At 40.4% G+C, this 21,761-nt stretch overlaps 1 non-coding gene and 1 pseudogene across 1 annotated transcript; one reads left to right on the top strand and one right to left on the bottom strand.

Moving 5' to 3' along the window:
- Positions 1-6,498: 6,498 nt before the first annotated feature.
- On the bottom strand, positions 6,499-15,158 carry LOC132368071 (thyroid transcription factor 1-associated protein 26-like; annotated as a pseudogene).
- On the top strand, positions 9,810-9,916 carry LOC132368307 (U6 spliceosomal RNA). The gene has a single exon (XR_009504044.1). It is a non-coding gene; the product is annotated as a U6 spliceosomal RNA (small nuclear RNA).
- Positions 15,159-21,761: the final 6,603 nt, after the last annotated feature.

Below are 21,761 nucleotides of genomic sequence, written 5' to 3'. Positions count from 1 at the left end.
AACGTTTACTGAGCGCTTACTACATGCCAGCAGGCCCCGTTCTAAGCACTTTCCCTGTCTCAGATCATTTAATCTATATAACAATTCTATGAGGCAGGTCTTTTATTATCCTTATTTCTTAAAAGATGAAACAGAATCCAAGAGAGAAAGTCATTTGTTCAAGGTCTCTTGCTGGTACACGATGTAACAGAGATTTGGGCAGAGGTCTCTGGTCATGACCCCTGTGCTGCTCTGAGTATGGCTCACCCGCTCCTCCTCTGCAGGAAGGAGTGAGGGTGCTGAGGTCTGAGAAGGCGTGGGCAGGTGATGGGAGCAGGACTCTGTCCTCTTTCCCCTGCTGTTTCTGAAGGCTCTTCAGCCTCCCACTATCCATTTGTTTACTGAACCCCTCTAAGCTTCATCTTCCTCTTTTGTAAAACAAGGAAGCCTTCTTAAGCCATCCAGCCTAGAATTAATTAGTCTCCCCTCTATACTGTGTACCGACCTAGTAACTACTTCTATTGTGGCACTTATCCTGCCCCCCCACTGTCACACCAACATCCCATCTCAGGCTGAGAGGCAGGCCCCGGTGTCTCCCGGTAGACAAGTTGTCAGAGAGGCTGGAAGACAGCTGCACACTCTCTGTGCCTGCATTTACCACCCTCTACGAGAATTCTGCTCATTTGTCTTCTTCCCCACTGGACGTGAACCCCTTGAGGCAGAAACAATGTCTTGGGTACCTCTGCATCCCTGGTGCCTGGAACATAACATTGTTCAATTAATAAGCATTCTTTGTGGACTGAATATGTGAAAATTACAGCCATGTGGTCTTAAGATTCCAGAGTAATAGTTAGGGAAAGCAGTGCTTGCATGTTAATTTCTTTATTTTTTGTTTTCTGCTTTCTACCTCATCTGACACCAAGTTCAGAGTAAGAATGGTCATTAAATAAAGAAGTCACTAATTTTTAACATGCCACTTAAGCGAAAGGGACCAGCAGACCCTTTTTCACCTTAATCACCTAATGCAAGAAATTCTGGGTATTCTATGTAAATTACAAAATATCATTAACAGAACTCCTTCTCTTGGTTCAGGCATTTTACCACCAATGCTCAGAGCAGTCAACTCACACAGCTGGTGAGGAGTGGAGCCTGATCCAACTTTTCAGCTCCCTGTGTCAACTGCTCTCCACTTTCCACACAGTGCCACCCTCTAACCAGTTACCATGGTTTCTAAAAGCCAACCTGCTACTAATTCTGGCACCTTAGGAGAGATAAACTCGTGTCTGAGTGCTTCCACTTTTCTCCCGACTGGTAACCTGAGGCTCATAATATCAGCTCTTCTTAGCAAAAGAAAATCAAAGAGGCACAGACAGACATAAGCCAGATTTATTTATTTATTTATTTAACATCTTTATTGGAGTATAATTGCTCTACAATGGTGTGTTAGTTTCTGCTGTATAACAAAGTGAATCAGTTATGCATAAACATATATTCCCATATCTCCTCCCTCTTGCATCTCCCTCCCACCCTGCCTACCCCACCCCTCTAGGTGGTCACAAAGCACCGAGCTGATCTCCCTGTGCTATGTGGCTGCTTCCCACTAGCTAGCTATTTTACATTTGGTAGTGTATATATGTCCATGCCACTCTCTCACTTCGTGCCAGTTTACCCTTCCCCCTCCCCGTGTCCTCAAGTCCATTCTCTACGTCTGTGTCTTTATTCCTGTCCTGTCCCTAGGTTCTTCAGAACCATTTTTTTTTTTAGATTCCATATATATGTGTTAGCATACGATATTTGTTTTTCTCTTTCTGACTTACTTCACTCTGTATGACAGTCTCTAGATCCATCCACCTCACTACAAGTAACTCAATTTCATTTCTTTTTATGTAAGCCAGATATTTAAATAGCCACTGTTTGTCTCTGGGTTCTCACCTTCTTTTTCTCCCTTTTACTTACTTTTCTTCACAAATATTGTTGTGACCAACGTCATCAAACCTAGGGATTCCCTAATGCTGAGTCACCAATTAGGAGAGGCTGGTTAATTCAGAACCACCTGATCAAAATTTTGAAAAATACAGATTTTTGGACCCCACCCCTGGAGATTTTGAATCAGGAGGTCTGGAGTAGTGCCCAGGCATCTGTATGTTTTTGAAGTTCCCCAGGGGATTCTACTGTGCAGCCAGGTTTAGGAACCACTGATCTGACCCCAAAACATGAGTCAGCAGTCTCCTCCTGCCCCTGACTGAATTTGAAGAGATGAATCATCATTTCACTTTTTTTTTTTTCCAAACTGAATTGAAACCAAAGACCAGTGTGGGAACCTCGGACTTCCTTTATGTGACAATGAATTCAGATGTCCCCTCCACTTGGTCCAAGCACTGCATCTGCTTCCCCAGGTTCAGGCTTCAGGTGATAGATTCCCTCCTCCATTTAGTCCTGGGAACATATTGTAGTCTTGATCAGCCCTGGATAGGAAGTCCCTGGGTGAAATGGCTGTGTGATATTGTGATTTATAATGAGAAATATATATTTGGTCTTTTGTCTCCATTTCTGGCACAGAATTCCTAAAATTTTGGGACTCTGGGGACCCTTCAGTCTGAGTTTCAGGGACCACACCAGGTTCATCTTACAGCAATCCTAGATGTCTGGGTTCAACAGTTTTGCCTCCCTCTCTCCTCCCAGAGATGAGTCAGGACAAGGAAAAAGGAGAAAATTTAGAACACATGTAGATTATTTGGTTCTGTAGGTCTACCTTATCCTTCTCCTCCCAACCACCCTAAAACGAGGTCAGGCCTAGTCGGCATGCAGCAGTAGGTAAATCTCAGGCATTTTTGCTCCTCTGTGTTCTTAGAACTGTCTGATGTAACAGAGACCCACTTGAGCAAAAATCATAATTACACACAGGTATCTGGCCAAACCTGACACTGGGACCACAACCCAGACTGTGAAAGGGCCTGGAACAAGGACCAAGATTCTAGTCAAGGCTGTCTCTCTTTCTCGTCTGCTTCTTTCTTAGGTTCTCTCTGAACAGCTTATCTGGGCTACATGGTTGAAGATGCTAGCAACTGTTTTCTAGTAACTATTGCCAACAGTATCCCGTCAAACCTCCTAGCCCGTTGGGCAGAGAGTGACCTTCATCACATCTCAATCCAGTTTCATAATTTGCAGATCATTTATTACGACTCAATCCAGCCCCATGTTTTCTAACAGCTTTTTAAGATATAATTTACATACCATACAATTCACCTATTTAAAGAGTACCATTCAGTGTTTTTTTTGTATATGTACGGAGTTGTGCAACAATCACTACAACCAACTTAAAAACATTTTCATCATCTGGAAATGAAACCCCATACCCTTTATCAGCCATCCATCTACCTCCCCCCCATACCCCTAGTTCTAGGCAACCACTCATTATTTTTTGTGCCTATGGATTTGTCTATTATGGACATTTCATTTAATGGAATTTTACAATATGTGCTTCTTCTATTTAGCATGATGCTTCCCAGGTCCATCCATATTGTGGCATGTATCAGTACTTCATTCCTTTTTTAAGCTGAATTATACTGCATTGTATGGATATAACACAGTTTATTTGTCCATATACTAGTTGCTGGACAGTTGAGTTCTTTCCATTTTTTGGCTATTATGAATAATGCTGCTATGAACATTCATGTATACATCTTTTCTTTTTTGAATTTTATTTTATTTTTTTTATACAGCATGTTCTTATTAGTTATCTGTTTTATACATATTAGTGTATATATGTCAATCCCAATCTCCCAATTCATCCCACCCACCCGCCCCCCACCACTTTCCCCCCTTGGTGTCCACACGTCATGTATACATCTTGTGTAGACATATATTTTCATTCTCTTGGGTATATACCTAGGAGTAGAATGCTGGGTCATACAGTAAATCTATGTTTAACTTTTGGGGGAACTGCTAGAATCTAGTCCCACTTGAAATTCCAATCATATATGCTTTTCAAATATCCCCCCTTCTCCCAGAACAGGCTAAACTGTGGCTCTGTTATCTTGGAGTGGGGGAGGGAAATATTCCCAGGCTCACCCTGGTCAGTCTAATGTCAGTGGTCCTGATAAGGGCCCAGGACTCCTGTGCCCCTGATTTCCCTCCCTCTGTGTCGCCTGAAGCCACAATAACTTTTGGGGTGTTCAGAGGTCACTAAAGGCTCAGGGTCCTGGAATGAGGGGTGCCTGAATTTTCTTCATCCCTGAAAACAACCCTACAGCCCTTCACACCCTCACCCCCCTAAACTCCAGTGAACCTCCCCCTTCAGAAATTTCAGGCAAGAAGCAGGTATTAATCTCTACATAAGGGCACTCTCAAACGTCAAGGATGTGTGTCCCGCATCTCCTTCTTCTCCCCAAGAATGAGAGAAGAAGAGGACAGGACACATTCCTTCCAGGCCTTCCAGAACCTCCTCCTTGTCTTGAATCCCTCTCTTTTATTTTTCATTGTTAAAAGCCAGCGGAGCAGTTCAACTTCTCCCATACCCCTCTCTTCTCCACCCTCATTTCCTGCCCCCACCCCTGCACTTGGGAGACTTACCTGAGGAATTTGACCTTAATGAAACTTGACCTTTGTGACTTTAGTAACTTTTTTCTCAACAAGGAGCCATCTCCCCAGTTATTTCTTCTCCATTCAGTAATGTGGGGGTTGCTAGGGCAGGAAAAGTACTTAATCATTAGTTTACATCAAACCATAAAACTCTCTTTTATATGCGTGCCTTTCAGAAAGTGAGCCAAACCTGGGCCTCCTTCCTTCTAAAAACAACCACCTCAGTTGCTCTGGCCAGAATATCCATCCATACTTTCCCTTCCCTCACTTTGAGCAAAGGCCTTCTTTGGCAGGTGGAGACCACGTGGGATTCCAAGCCGAGTATGTGACTTCTGGTATGATGGCAAGGGACCAACCTCCAGCCCCTGGGTTGACCACAACTCAAGGAAGGCCAATTTTCAGGGTGACCCACGTGTGGACTCCTCCCTCCTCTATCTAATCCCCTCTGCCTTGACTTTCTCCCCACCTCTGAATCCCCTATCCCCATTTTCAAGAGAGAGGGCTAGCCATCATTCCTTTTTGTCACATTCCAGATAAACTCATATCAAGATTTTGGTTCCTGACTTTAGGAGGGTTGCTAAGGCTGGTTCTAGGTAAATTGCTGGCTCCTTGTAGTTCTCACCCCTTCCTGAGCTCTTCCTCTTTGCCCATGTCCCAAAAACCCTGGGTGCATTTCTTTCTAACACTTAGGCTGTGTTCTTTTTTTTCTTCCCTGTAAGGCCTAGCAGAGTGGGAAATACTGGACTTTTTTTTTGGACCTGAAATAGCTAACACTGATTTAGCACCTGCTATGTGGCAAGCACTGTTCTAGGTACTTTATGTGAGCATTTTTTTTTTAATTTTATTTATTTATTTATTTATTTATTTATTTATTTATTTATGGCTGAGTTGGGTCTTCGTTTCTGTGTGAGGGCTTTCTCTAGTTGCGGCAAGTGGGGGCCACTCTTCATCGCGGTGTGCGGGCCTCTCACTATCGCGGCCCCTCCCGTTGCGGAGCACAGGCTCCAGACGCGCAGGCTCAGCAATTGTGGCTCACAGGCCTAGTCGCTCCGCGGCATGTGGGATCTTCCCAGACCAGGGCTCGAACCCGTGTCCCGTGCACTGGCAGGCAGATTCTCAACCACTGAGCCACCAGGGAAGCCCTGAGCATTTTTTTTTTTACTTCCAGTTTTATTGAGTCATAATTAACATACCACACTGTATAAGTTTAAGGTGTACAGCATCACGATTTGACTTACACACATCATGAAATGATGACCACAATAAGTTAGTGAATATTTATCATCGCATATAAATACAAAATTAAAAAAATAAAAAAAAAAAATTTCCCTTTCTTAGGATTTACTCTGTTAACAACTTTCATATGTAACATACAGCACTGCTCATTATGTTTATCATGTTGTACATTACATCCCTGGTACTCATTTACCTTATAACTGAAAGCTTGTACATTTTGACTGCCTTCATCCAATTCCCCCTCCACCCACCCCTAACTCTGGTAACCATAAATCTGATCTTTTTTTTCTATGAGTTTGTTTGTTTGCTTTTGAAGGTTAATTGATCTACAACACTATGTTAGTTCCTCATATACAACGTAGTAACTCCATTTTTTTTAACATTTTATTTCATCTGAATTTTGTATGGTGCAAAAGTATTATATGCTTGAACCTGTCGCTCAAATAGGAGGTTCTTTCAGTTCTCCAGGCCAACCTTCCTTCAGATGCAAATAAATTTTTTTTAAAAGAATATTATGTAGAACATACATGGAAAATTTTCTCTTACAAAAACAAAAATATTTGGACATTTTAAATTTAGTATAGCTTAACAACCCAGTTTCTGCCGATAAATTTAGTTAATTGTTAGGAGGTTTAGTACGTATACAGAGAACTCAGTAAACAGCAGATATTTTAACCCTTGATTAAGGATGACATGTCTGACTTAATTTTGTTCTTGTATTTTTTTAAGAAGCTACTCCATTTGTAAATTCAAGTTTGGTTGGCCTTTTATAGTCTTTTTGCTCAATATTTTGAACACTTTTTCTTCTTATTTAGAGCCTTTGAGCTTCTTCTCTCTCTTGTTTTCTACTCTCAAATTCTTGTTTCTTAGCAACACACTTAGCTTGTACCCATTCATATTCTTCCTGTGCTTTAAAAAAAAATTTTTTTTTTAATAAATTTATTTATTTTATTTATTTATTTTTGGCTGCATTGGGTCTTCATTGCTGCGTGCGGGCTTTCCCCAGTTGCGGCAAGCAAGGGCCACTCTTCGTTGTGGCGTGTGGGCTTCTCATTGCAGTGGCCCCTCTCGTTGCGGAGCACGGGCTCTAGGTGTGCAGGCTTCAGTAGTTGTGGCACGCGGGCTCAGCATTTGTGGCTCACGGGCTCCAGAGCGCAGGCTCTGTAGTTGTGGTGCGTGGGCTTAGCCATTCTGCAGCATGTGGGATCTTAGTTCCCTGACCAGGGATCAAACCCGTGTCCCCTGCATTGGCAGACAGATTCCTAACCACTGCGCCACCAGGGGAGTCCCCGAGTCCCCTTCCTGTGCTTTTTGATTTGATGTTTTCTTTTATTTTTCTTTGGCATAGTAATGGAGTTTACTCTTATGCTACATTGTTTCTGGCTGAGATTGCTCATTGCTACAGTGTTCTTCAGACAATGCCTGGTCAATATTACATTGCTCTTCTGGCAAAGGCTGATCAACTCGTTCTTCTGACAAAGGCCAGTCAACTTGTTCTAACAAAGACTGGTCAACTTTTCTAAGTTGATTCTTGAGTCTTTCCTCTTCATCTAAATAGAGATGTTTCAGATGATCAGGGTACCAATCTGTGAATTGGGACTCCTGTGGTTTGAGCCTTCTTTACCCTCCATAGTAATTTCTTGTAATTTTGCTGAACTTTCATTTCAGAATGCAGACTTGTCCCTCAAGAACACTCCCCATGAAGGCTTGCAGATGGTTAGATTGCCATATCCTGTGTTTCACTTTCTTATTCTTGAATCCTACCTGTGAAGCTCCTTCACGACGTGTCCCAAAATTCCCTGTCTGCCACCTTGCTGCCAGCCTCACCAGTGCCGTGGCACACCAACCGTGTCACCAGAAAACCACAAAGGACCCACTCAATAGTTCTATACATTTCAAAATAATCACCATGATAAGGTCTAGTTACCATCTGTTGCTGCACAAAGATATTACATAATTATTGAAATGTATTACTGTGCATTTTATGTCTGGGACTCATTTATTTTGCAACTGGAAGTTTGTACCTCTTAATCTCCCTCACATATTTATAATGCATCACATCATATCACATTGCATTGTACTGCATTGCTTTTGGAGGAAAATATTTTGGGAGGAAAAACCAGAAATGAACCCTGCCCTGCACTCACAAGGTGATCAGTCCTTGGTTAAGCCACGTAATCTCTCTTCACCTCAACCTTCCCTTCTAGAAAATGAAAAGGGCTTTGTAGACTGACTGTGTACACTAGTGAGATCATTATTATGCAATATTTATGACCTAAATTCCAATTTTCCATTACTAAGTATCAGTGCAACTATGCCAGGTTCTAAAAATGTTTTCTTGTTGCTGTTGTTTAGCAATTTAACTATACTCTCCATTACTGATTTTTTAAAAATTATTTCTGTTTAAAAAGCAATGTGTGTCCATGGCAAGTTATTTAGAAAATAAAATAGAAGGGGAAAAAGAGAAAGTAAAAAAACATGTGCAAGTCCTCCACCCAGAAACGCCCCTGTTAACACCTTGGTATCTAATCCTCCAGTATTTTTTTGAGGCATGTAGATTTATGAGGCAGGAAAATGTGCTGAGATATTAGTTTGAGTTTTATTTGGGCCCTGTTGTGAAAACCCCAGGGCTTTCCTTTGTGCCGAGATGAGTCTGTTTTCCCAAGCCTAGGTGTGGAGGAAGAACTGAGCTGCCCAGAGGGAAGGGTGGAGAGACGTAGACTGAGGCAGGAGGGAGCCCAGATGAGGTAGAGGAAGGGAAACAGTGGGGGAGTGTATCTCCCTGCTAAAGAGGGGCAGGAGCTCTGGTGGGTGGTGTGTGGACCCTATAGACACTAAGCTCTTAGAGTCTTGCAGGGGACATATGCCCATTCCTCAGCCAATCACGGTAGCTGAGGAAGGGAGGTCAAGTAAGAGCAGGCAGCGCTCATTGAAACCACATGCCTGGAGTTATGGGTTGAGAAGCAGTTCCCCACACAGCCCCATTCTTGGGGCCTAGGCAGCCACTCCCATTTGTAGCTACTACAAGTTTCATCCCTTCTTCTTTAAGGGATAAAGTAAAAAGAATGAGAAGGAGGAAATGAGAATGCTGCTTTTTCAGAATAAAAACAATTAGGTTGGGGGAGGACTTAGAGGCAAGGCATGTTAAAAGGACTAGAACACATTAGAGAAATATGGCTTAGAAAACCTACCCTGTCTCTTCTGACCCCACTATTATGAGCCCAAGAGAAACAAGGAGGTAGGAATGGGATTGGTCATCAGGACTGCATGCAAGTTGGCCTTTTCTTGCCATCAGGTTTGAGTCTCACTATTGAAAAGCCTCGTGGTGTAGTGGGGCCTCAGAGGCCTGAGTTCAACTACAACCATGCAACTGAGGAAAGGCTGCTCGATGTCAACTGTTTCCTCATATGTAAAATGGGTCTAACAGTATCTAGACCACAAGTTGCTCCAAGAATGAAATGAAGTACTGTAGCAGGTTGAATAATGTTCCCCCCAAATTCCATGTCCACCTGGAGCCTCCAAATGTGACCTTATTTGGAAGTAGGGTGTTTGCAGATGTAATTAGTTAGGATGAGGTCATACTGGAATAGGGTGGGCACTAACACAATGGCTGGTGTCCTTATAAGAAGAGGAAAGGACGTGCAATGATATGCACAATGAATAAGATCATGAGAAGATGAAGGCAGAGATTGGAATGATCTGCTGCAGCCAAGAAATGCCAAGGCTTGACAGGAGCCCCCAGAAGCTAGGAATAGACAAGGAAGCATTCTCTCCTGGAGCCTTCAGCAGGAGTATGGCCATGTGACACCTTGATCTCAGACTTCTAGTCTCCAGAATTGTGAGAGAACTATAAGTACAGTGTCTGCTGTTTTAAGCCACCCAGTCTGTGGTGATTTGTTATGGCAGCGCCAGAAAACAAATAAAGATACCTGTGTAAAGTTCTTGGTATGTAGCTAGAACATGCTGGTGTTCTTCTTTCCCTCCCCTTCTCCTACTCCTAAACGTGCACATGTGTGCTCACTTTGGCAGCACGTATACTAAAATTGGAATGATACAGAGAAGATTAGCATGGCCCCTGCACAAGGATGACACGCAAATTCATGAAGCATTCCATATTTTTTCAATCAAGTCCAGGAACCGCAGAGAGTCCCATACAGGATAAATCTAAGGAGAAACACGCCAAGACACATATTAATCAAACTATCAAAAATTAAATACAAAGAAAAAATATTAAAAGCAGCAAGGGAAAAACAAAAAATAACATACAAGGGAACCCCCATAAGGTTAACAGCTGATCTTTCAGCAGAAACTCTGCAAGCCAGACGGAGTGGCAGGACATACTTAAAGTGATGAAAGGGAAAAACCTACAACCAAGATTACTCTACCCGGCAAGGATCTCATTCAGATTCGATGGAGAAATTAAAACCTTTACAGACAAGCAAAAGCTAAGAGAATTCAGCACCACCAAACCAGCTTTACAACAAATGCTAAAGGAACTTCTCTAGGCAGGAAACACAAGAGAAGGAAAAGACCTACAATAACAAACCCAAAACAATTAAGAAAATGGTAATAGGAACATACATATCAATAACTACCTTAAGTGTAAATGGATTAAATGCTTCCACCCAAAGACATAGACTGGCTGAATGGATACAAAAACAAGACCCATGTATACGCTGTCTACAAGAGACCCACTTCAGACGTAGGGACACATGCAGACTGAAAGTGAGGGGATGGAAAAAGATATTCCATGCAAATGGAAATCAAAAGAAAGCTGGAGTAGCAATTCTCATATCAGATAAGATAGACTTTAAAATAAAGACTATTACAAGAGACAAAGAAGGACACTACACAATGATCACGGGATCAATCCAAGAAAAAGAAATAACAGTTGTAAACATTTATGCATCCAACATAGGAGCACCTCAATACATAAGGCAAATGCTAACAGCCATAAAAGGGGAAATCAACAGTAGCACAATCATAGTAACGGACTTTAACACCCCACTTTCACCAAGGGACAGATCAACCAAAATGAAAATAAATAAGGAAACACAGCTTTAAATGATACATTAAACAACATGGACTTAATAGATATTTATAGGACATTCCATCCAAAAACAACAGAATACACTTTCTTCTCAAGTGCTCCTGGAACATTCTCCAGGATAGATCATATCTTGAGTCACAAATCAAGCCCTGGTAAATTTAAGAAAATTGAAATCGTATCAAGTATCTTTTCTGACCACAACGCTGTGAGACTAGATATCAATTACAGGAAAAAATCTGTAAAATATACAAACACATGGAGGCTAAACAATACACTACTAAATAACCAAGAGATCACCAAGAAATCAAAGAGGAAATCAAAAAATACCTAGGAACAAATGACAATGAAAACACGACGACCCAAAACCTATGGGATGCAGCAAAAGCAGTTCTAAGAGGGAAGTTTATAGCAATACAATCCTACCTCAAGAAACAAGAAACATCTCAAATAAACAACCTAACCTTACACCTAAAGCAATTAGAGAAAGAAGAACAAAAAAAACCCAAAGTTAGCAGAAGAAATCATAAATTTCAGATCAGAAATAAATGAAAAAGAAATGAAGGAAACAATAGCAAAGATCAATAAAACTAAAAGCTGGTTCTTTGAGAAGATAAACAAAATTGATAAACCAGTAGCGAGACTCATCAAGAAAAAAAGGGAGGAGACTCAAATCAACAGAATTAGAAATGAAAAAGGAGAAGTAACAACTGACACTGCAGAAATACAAAGGATCATGAGAGATTACTACAAGCAACCATATGCCAATAAAATGGACAACCTGGAAGAAATGGACAAATTCTTAGAAAAGCACAACCTTCTGAGACTGAACCAGGAAGAAATAGAAAATATAAACAGACCAATCAAAGTGCTGAAATTGAGACTGTGATTAAAAATCTTCCAACAAACAAAAGCCCAGGACCAGATGGCTTCACAGGCGAATTCTATCAAACATTTAGAGAAGAGCTAACACCTAACCTTCTCAAACTATTCCAAAATGTAGCAGAGGGAGGAACACTCCCAAACTCATTCTACGAGGCCACCATCACCCTGATACCAAAACCAGACAAAGATGTCACAAAGAAAGAAAACTACTGGCCAATATCACTGATGAACATAGATGCAAAAATCCTCAACAAAATACTAGCAAACAGAATGCAACAGCACATTGAAAGGATCATACACCATGATTAAGTGGGGTTTATCCCAGGAACACAAGGATTCTTCAATATATGCAAATCAGTCAATGTGATAAACCATATTAACAAATTGAAGGAGAAAAACCATATGATCATCTAAATAGATGCAGAAGAAGCTTTTGACAAAATTCAACACCCATTTATGATAAAAACCCTCCAGATGTAGGCCTAGAGGGAACTTACCTCAACATAATAAAGGCCGAATATGACAAACCCACAGCCAACATCCTTCTCAATGGTGAAAAACTGAAACCATTTCCTCTAAGATCAGTAACAAGACAAGGTTGTCCACTCTCACCACTATTATTCAACATAGTTTTGGAAGTTTTAACCACAGCAATCAGAGAAGAAAAAGAAATAAAAGGAATCCAAATCAGAAAAGAAGAAGTAAAGCTGTCACTGTTTGCAGATGACATGATACTATACAAAGAGAATCCCAAAGATGCTACCAGAAAACTACTAGAGCTAATCAATGAATTTGGTAAAGTAGCAGGATACAAAGTTAATGCACAGAAATCTCTTGCACTCCTATACACTAATGATGACAAATCTGAAAGAGAAATTAAGGAAACACTCCCATTTACCATTGCAACAAAAAGAATAAAAAAGACCTACGAATAAACCTACCTAAGGAGATAAAAGACCTGTATGCAGAAAACTATAAGATGCTGATGAAAGAAATTAAAGGTGATACAAACAGATGGAGAGATATACCATGTTCTTGGATTGGAAGAATCAACATTGTGAAAATGACTATACTACCCAAAGCAATCTACAGATTCAATGCAATCCCTATCAAACTACCACTGGCATTTTTCACAGAACTAGAGCAAAAAATTTCACAATTTGTATGGAAACACAAAAGACCCCGAATAGCCAAAGCAATCTTGAGAAACAAAAACGGAGCTGGAGGAATTAGGCTCCCAGACTTCAGACTCTACTACAAAGATACAGTAATCAAGACAGTATGGTACTGGCACAAAAACAGAAATATAGATCAATGGAACAGGATAGAAAGCCCAGAGATAAACCCACGCACATATGGTCACCTTATTTTTGATAAAGGAGGCAAGAATATACAATGGAGAAAAGACAGCCTCTTTAATAAGTGGTGCTGGGAACACTGGACAGCTAAACCATGTAAACCAATGAAATTAGAACACTCCCTAACACCATACACAAAGATAAACTCAAAATGGATTAAAGACCTAAATGTAAGGCCAGACACTATCAAACTCTTAGAGGAAAACATAGGCAGAACACTCTATGACATAAATCACAGCAAGATCCTTTTTGACCCACCTCCTAGAGAAATGGAAATAAAAACAAAAGTAAACAAATGGGACCTAATGAAACTTAAAAGCTTTTGCACAGCAAAGGAAACCATAAACAAGACAAAAGACAACCCTCAGAATGGGAGAAAATATTTGCAAATGAAGCAACTGAAAAAGATTAATCTCCAAAATTTACAAGCAGCTCATGCAGCTCAATATCAAAAAAAACAAACAACCCAATCCAAAAATGGGCAGAAGATCTAAATAAACATTTCTCCAAAGAAGATATACAGATTGCCAACAAACACATGAAAGGATGCTCAACATCACTAATCATTAGAGAAATGCAAATCAAAATTACAATGAGGTATCACCTCACCTCACACCAGTCAGAACGGCCATCATCAAAATATCTACAAACAGTAAATGCTGGAGAGGGTGGGGAGAAAAGGGAACCGTCTTGCACTGTTGGTGGGAATGTAAATTGATACAGCCACTATAGAGAACAGTATGGAGGTTCCTTAAAAAACTAAAATTAGAACTACCATACGACCCAGCAACCCCACTACTGGACATACACCCTGAGAAAACCATAATTCAACAAGAGTCATGTACCACAAAGTTCACTGCAGCTCTATTTACAATAGCCAGGATATGGAAGCAACCTAAGTGTCCATCGACAGATGAATGGATAAAGAAGATGTGACACATATGTAATATGGAATATTACTCAGCCATAAAGGGAAACGAAATTGAGTTATTTGTAGTGAGGTGGATGGACCTAAGGTCTGTCATACAGAGTGAAGTAAGTCAGAAAGAGAAAAACAAATACCGTATACTAACACATATGTATGGAATCTAAAAAAAAAAAAAAAAATGGTTCTAGTGAAACTAGGGCATGACAGGAATCAAGACGCAGACGTAGAGAACGGACTTGAGGACATGGGGTGGGGAAAGGGGAAGCTGGGACAAAGTGAGAGAGTAACATTGACATATATACTCTACCAAATGTAAAATAGATAGCTAGAGGGAAGCAGCCGAATAGCACAGGGAGATCAGCTTGGTGCTTAGTGACCACTTAGAGGGGTGGGATAGGGAGGGTGGGAGGGAGCCGCAAGAGGGAGGAGATATGGGGATATATGTATATGTATAGCTGATTCACTTTGTTATAAAGCAGAAACTAACACACCTTTGTAAAGCAATTATACTCCAATAAAGATTTAAAAAAAAATTTTTTTTTAAACCAATAACAAAAGAAAAAAAAAAAAGACACATGCACCTCAGTGTTCATTGCAGCCCTATTTACGATAGCCAAGACATGGAAACAACCTAAAATAAATAAATACATAAATAAATATGTAAATAAATAAATATGCACACGCAGGTCAATGGGTACTTGCATGCAGAGAAGTGACACTGAAAGTAAAACCAAAACTTGCCAGTAGGTTGGGCTTCAGTCAGTTCCTTAGCATCAGTTTTGGTTTGAATTGTCCTCATGTTAAGAGAAAGCCTGAGTTGGATGGGGATGATATCTTTTCTTCTCTTGCTCAGTGTACCTTATCCCCACAATTTTCCGTTATCCGTCCTCGTGCGTCCCTCTGCCAGCTAAAAAGAACCCTGGGTTGGAGCTACTGCTTGTTGCATTGGTCTCGGCAGCAACCTAGGTTTTGTTTTTGTTTTGGCTGTTTGTTTTGTTGGCTTCTATGAGGGAATCTAACAAAGAGCAACTGTTTGTTGTTTTATTTTCTTTTGCGTCTTTGCCTGAGGAGCCGTGCCAAGGCCTGATGTGAGTATCTAGTGGGTTGAGATTTTTTCATACTTTGAGTTGGTGTTGTAGACCATGATAAGGGTGCCATAGTTGGGTAAACATGGGCACATTTTCTCTCCACACCATTGGAGGCGGGAGAAACTGCCTCAGAAATTGTGCTCAGGGGCACAAACAAGCTAATTTCCTCCTGTCCTCAAAATAGTAGGATTTCTCTTGCTGGTCCTATGCTTATTATTCTTGTTGAGCAGTTTTATGAGGTGAGATTTTTTTTTTTTCCTGCACAAAATAAATCTGCACCAAAAAGAATTTACTCCTGAAATCGTCTCTCTGCTTAGAATTTTGGAGGGTTAATGGAACTTAAAAATTTGGATTTTTACATCTAACACCTGTTTGTGATTATCCCTTTGGCAGGCAGTCAACATTCCAGGCTAGCCTGTGTTTACAAGCTATATTCAAGTGTAAGCTGTTAAAAAAAAAACAACTATAATTACATTAACTTATAATATAGGCAACCATTATTTAACAAAAGCGTGATTTGGGCCTACTAAAAGACTTAATATTCTACATAAAATGATGAAAGAATGTTTAGCAAAATGAAGGAAAACTGCAACTATTGCTATTTATTGGTCACTATCCAGGTGCACATAGTAGAAAAGAGATGACAATGGATTCATGTGAGAAAGGGTTGAAGTGAGGAGGTGAAACTTGAATGAAATTACCTACAAATAAGGTCTTGTGACCCTGAAATTCTGTGGTTCTGTGGAAGGGAATGATTGACATACAGTGACAAAAATGTACAGTAAGAATATTCAGTGTGAGCAGTAATCAGACAGTTGTAGCAGGAGTCAAATGCCAGTTGACCTGGATGTTTTTTAAGCTCCCTTTGAAGCCTAAGATTCTATGAATAGATGAACTATATCTCTTGCCACTTGGAACTGGTCTATTTGCCTTTATTACGTGAACTCTCACCATCAGCAGGATGTTCCTTTCCCACTCTTCAACATGTCTTCTCAGATTTCTTCTGTCTGTGAGCCTTTCCATTAAACTGCAGCTCCTCATAGGCAAAGACCACACCTTTTAGGTTCTCTGAATCCCAAGTACCCCTCTCAGTGCCTCACAATATGCATGGGTGCTCATTGGGTGCTTGTTGAGTTGTTGAATTAATTGATTTGATGAAATGGCAGATGAATCACCAGATGTGGGGTATTTGCATAATATACAGCGGGCATTGGGGCTGATGGAGGTGATGCAGATTTCTCAGGGACAGTATTAGGTGTCATGCTTCAGAGCTGACTTTCTTTAAGATGCATTGGACAGTAATCCATAGGTTGTTGTGTGTCATTTTTATTCCACATGGCAATGTCCAAATATACCACATGCCTTAACTGTAGCATACTTGGGTTACCCTGTAATGAGGCAACTGCAGCCTGACCTCCTCATGTCCCATGCTGCTCTACTGCTGTGGGGCTCCCTCAGGTTGTGTTCCCCTAATCTTCAAATCAACTCACAGAATTCCGGGATAGATAAAGGAATCTGAAATGTTATCCAGCCCCAATCACCTCAATGCCCTCCAGCCCTCTCTAATAACCCTGGGGCTGATTCCCAGTTCTTAGTCTCCCGACCTCTCTACTGTCAACCACTTCTGCTTCTTGGGATTTCCTCCCTTGGCTCTGAGATATTGTGATGGGGAAGCTTTTCACTCTTAGGATCATTTCTTCTCTGCTTTTGTCTCTGGTCTCTTACTCCTGCTCTCCAAATTTTGGGGCATTCCTCAGAGTTCAGATCTTTTCTTTCTAACCTCTCTTTTTATACTCTCCCCCTCAGAGAGTTAATTCATTACCCAAAGTCAACTAACATTTTATTAGAAGTAACTTCTTTATCTTTATCTCTAGTCCCAAATTGTGTCCCAAACTCTACACCTACATTTTTCTTGACTGCCTTGCATTACTTCATGACTCAAACCTAACTCATCGTCTTCCCTTTAAAAATCAGCTCTTGATCTTATATTTCCTCCCCTCCACCCCCACCCAATAACATCAATATTGTTCTGATAGTCTGGCCTCAAAACCACAGTCAACTTGTTGCTTCTGTTTCTTTCCCATGTGACTAATCACTTGTCAATTGTTTTGTCAGTTGTCCTGTCAATTATCTTATAGACAGGAAGTTTCTCCTTCCTCTCCCTTTCTTCCCTTTTCTGATCCTAAATCAGATACTTTACCAAACATCTGGATGAACACTGTGACCCCCTAATCAAGTAGCTGGCCTCCAATTCCACTCTCCCTCTATTATATACTGAAAAAAAAATACAAACTCAGATTTAATCTTTTCAAACTTCTTTGTTACTGTCACTCAGTTTTTGAGTGACTCTCACTGTTTTTTATTGGCAGCTCTACCTGGCATTAAGCTCTTAACATTCTTGTCTCAAACTATATTTCCAGCCAGGTTATGCTGTTCATTGTCTTCCTCAACATGCCCTGTGTGTTTGCACCTCTAAAACTTTGCTCCTGGGTCATCTGCAGTGCCCTCAAGAGTTGTTCCAACTCTCCAATTTCTACCAGTGCTTCAAAGACTCATTTCAAATCCCACCCATCTGAGAAGTCTCCCTTCTTCCAGTCAGCTTCCAGGGTTTTGGCATCTTCATGCAAAATATTTTACACCACTTAGTAGTATTTTTCATGTGTATGAGTTTTAAACTTCTGACTATGTTATAATGTCTTTAAGGGCAGGGATCCTTTCTTAGATGAATCCTTCTATTGATTCTCCACAGTCTAATGCAAAGACTTGTAAAAAATGTCAGCTCAGTGTTTATTGACTAAAAAGTTGAGATTCAATTTGAATTTAAGTTAAATTGAAGGCTACAGATTGTCTACCTATGTCTAGATGGTTTAGATATTGAATACTGAAAGATTACTGATCCACCTCTAAAAACAGAGTCACTGTTGTTAAGATTCCCTGAAATCTCAAATGCCTGTAGGAACTGGTAGACAGTAAAATGTGTGATAATACAATAGGGAGTAACAGGGCCTGGGGCAAACTCTGCATTACTTGCCAAAGGCATTCAAATCCAAATTATTTTAAAACATTGCTACTTACAATTCTTGCTTTAGACACTTGGCTTCAAAAACAGTGATTTAGTCAGGTATTTCAATTCAGTTTGTTGTGTATTTATCTAGGTCTTCACAGATACCCAGGGCTGTGCTAGACATTTGGGAAGAGGGAGGAGCAAAATGAGTTAAGACTGGCAATGTTCAGCAGAGAATAAAGTGTTATACAAACATGATCCTTTATGCTGGTTATTATTACACAAAGAAATTATTTCCTAGGATTCTTGAGGTATTTCCATAAAGTGCCTGTGCCTTGGTTATTCTAGAGACCAGAGAATTCTGAAAGATTTGTTTCTGTCTTATTTACCTCTGCATACCAGAGCTTGCCACACAGAAAATATAGAGTAAATATCTTGAATAAAAGAAAGAAAGAATTAAAACCTCTGTACATAATTTCAGCACCATAAATTTCATTTCATCTATAAATTCACAAATAGCTTTCAGTAGATAGGTGAAATGGCAAGAAACTGGGCCTGAAGCAACCAGAAAGTGAACCTTTTAGCACCTATAGTAATTTTTGGTTCTCTTGCAAATTTTGCTTGGAAAAGTTTTCCTGCTTACATTTTCTGCTTACAACCTTCTCCTCAGAATTTACAGAAATTTTCTTGATTTTTCTGGAAAGATACGACTTCTTAATACAATTGAATAAATTGATGTTAGTATCTTTTATGGAGAAATAAGCAGAATAAGATCTAAACATCTACTAAGCAGAAAGTTAGACGTAACCTATTAAATACAAGATAGACAAGAAGTACTCTGAAAGGTACAACAGTTCTGCAAACATTTACTTAGGAGGCACAGGGGAGTAGTCGTGAAAGAGGTGGCGCTGAGTGACTCTTAAAGACTAGGTAGACTTTACCAGGTGAAACCTTCATGGGTTAGTGAAAGGAGTGGTCATATTAGGAATTCATGGCAATTTTAGACCAAAGATCATCAGTCACCATCCTAAGTAATAATGACAATGAATGTGAAGAACGCTTTGCCATTTACAAAGTATTTTTCACATACCTTGTCCACAGTCATTTCTGTTTACTGCCTGTGGTGTGGTCAAGAGCTTCAGATATTAGAGAACTCGATGATTTCCGATTTCCACCCCTCGCAATCTCACCATTGCGAAGTTGAGAAGAGCCATTTATGGCTCTTGGACCACAGGAGCATGATCTAATCATTCAGCAAATATTAATGAGGACCGACCATGTATTAGGAGCTGTTTGGGGTGCCAGGGATATAGTAAGGAACAAAAACAGACAGAAATTTCTGCCCTTGGGGAGCTTAATCTTCCTTGAGCAGGATAGAGAAACAGAGGAAAAAGAGAAGCAGCAACAGAAGCAAAAGGAAAAGCAGAAGAAGCAGAAGGAGGAGGAGGAGGAAGAAAAAGAGGAGGGGGAGGGAGGAGAATGTCCACTGAAGCAGGAACCTTCCACTTGACGGTATCCGTAAACTCTTGAAGATTTCTCCAGGTCCACTTCTCCCTAGATGAGGACATAGCTCACCAACCAAACTTCACATTATTTGTCACTGGCTCTGCCACAACCTAGGCAATGAAGGTTATGCAACTCCCCACATTACTTTGTGTTCCTAATAACAAAGTGCCTAAATTATCAAAAGTTTAACTTTATGTCTATGTACACATTCATATATATACACATTTATAAGTTGAAGTTTATTACTTATCTCCATGATATCATTTTAACTCACTTTCTTAAATGCCTTTTAGAGGGGAGGAGTAAAAGACTTTAGCTGGAATAAGGCCATTCTTACATATCTTAACTTTATCTTAAACACTAGTGATCAACTGTTACTGATAGGCCAATAATACTTGTGGTAGTTAGAAATGGAATCACACTTTAATAGCAAAAATATTAAAATGTTCACGGTTCATCAAAAATCTTGACATGTTACACACTTGAGTATTACCTAACATGACGAAACAAAATGGTAGAAATTGGTTGTTAGTTGCATAGATGGTACATAGAAGGGACCTTGGAAGTCACCTAGTTCACCCCTTCTTTTGTAGAGAGTGGCGAGTGAGTTCCTAAGGCAGCAGGGGCAGAGCAAAGACTGGAACTCCTGTCTCCTGATGCCTAGCTCAGAGCTGCTGCTTCCACCACACCACCAAGAGAAGCAGCTTTTTTAGTGGCCTGGGTGAGAGCCAAGGGGGCAGCAATTTGAGCAGGACTTTGCACAAATCTAAAAAGAGTAGCTTTCACTTCTTCTCACTCTCAAGCTTGATCATCTCCTGACTGAGAGGGCCCTTCTTGACTCCTGGAGCCACCAGAAAAAGTTCTTGAAGCTTATCCTATGCCATTCTGTTCCATTTTAGGTAATGACTTGCCCTCAACTGCAATACTATGACATGTTCATAGGCAGAATTATCAAGAATTACCCATAAATTCATTAAGAATTATCCAGAAATTAAGAAATTCAGCTAAACTGATCATTTGATTAAAAACTACTTTTTTCCATTCACATTCCAAAGTATTCATTAGAGGCCAGCCTGCCTGATATAAAGATAGCTACAATGAGCACCCTCTGCTTGATGGAAAAGCTAGCAAAACCAAACATGTACATAAGGAATATACAATTAAGATGAAAATGAACAGCTGACCAGGCATAGACAATAAGATATTTATATCCAAAACAAAGGTGAATTTTAAAAGGGGAGGCTAGAGAGAGATGTGGTTGTTTGAACACGTTCATTGTATTGTGGAGAAGAGTCGTCACAATGCTCATTTGGCCAAAGGAGTGCCTTACACATGGACACTCTGTAAATGATACACTGAGTTAATTAATTTTGGCAATGCACTCCGTAAGTTCTAAGTAAATTCTTTCAGGCCTTGCCTGTCAGAGTATGACAGAGTTCATACTTCCCCAATATTAAAGGCTTCAAGAACCTGTTCTTTCAGAAAATGTGGTTTTCCTAAGGAACCCAGAGGGCAGAGGTCTTATCCAGATAGCCTAGTCTTTTGAGAGAGGTTGGTGAGGGGCTTGAGATACCTGTGGAGACATTCTTCTGGGAGATAATCTTGTAAATAATCTTGCTGTTAAAAAGGGATCACCTTCCACCTCTTGTAGAAACTCTTGCTTCAACATGCACCCTTTGCTTAAACAATACCAGGGATGATGCCTCCCCACCCCATTAGTGGCCCTTTGTGTTGTGAGTGGCTCCATTCGATGGAAAGTTCTTATTTGCGGCCAAAATAAACAACCAAGTTAAGGTTTCTGTTTCTCTGATAGAGTGGAGTCAAGTGGGAGCCAGTGATCTCAGATTCCTGAGTATGATGCTAAATTGTCATGCACGCAAGCACTCATTCACTTGTCCATTCAGCACATAGTTATAAGGACCTAATCAAGTGCAGTCCACTCTCCGTATCTGAAGGGTTCTGCAACCCTACATATATGGCCGACTATATTATGCCATTTTACATGAGGGACTTGAGCATCTGTGGATTTTGGTATCCGCAGAGAATCCTGGAACCAATATCCTGCAGATACCAAGGGATGACTGTACAAAGAGCTCCTATTCTAGCCTGGAAAACAGAAGTGTAATAAATCAGCATACCAGCAATGAGT

The sequence above is a fragment of the Balaenoptera ricei genome, chromosome 6, assembly GCF_028023285.1.
Source record: "Balaenoptera ricei isolate mBalRic1 chromosome 6, mBalRic1.hap2, whole genome shotgun sequence".
NCBI lineage: Eukaryota > Metazoa > Chordata > Mammalia > Artiodactyla > Balaenopteridae > Balaenoptera > Balaenoptera ricei.
Note: the sequence above shows the minus strand (reverse complement) of the source record. Positions and strands in the feature narration are given on the sequence as shown.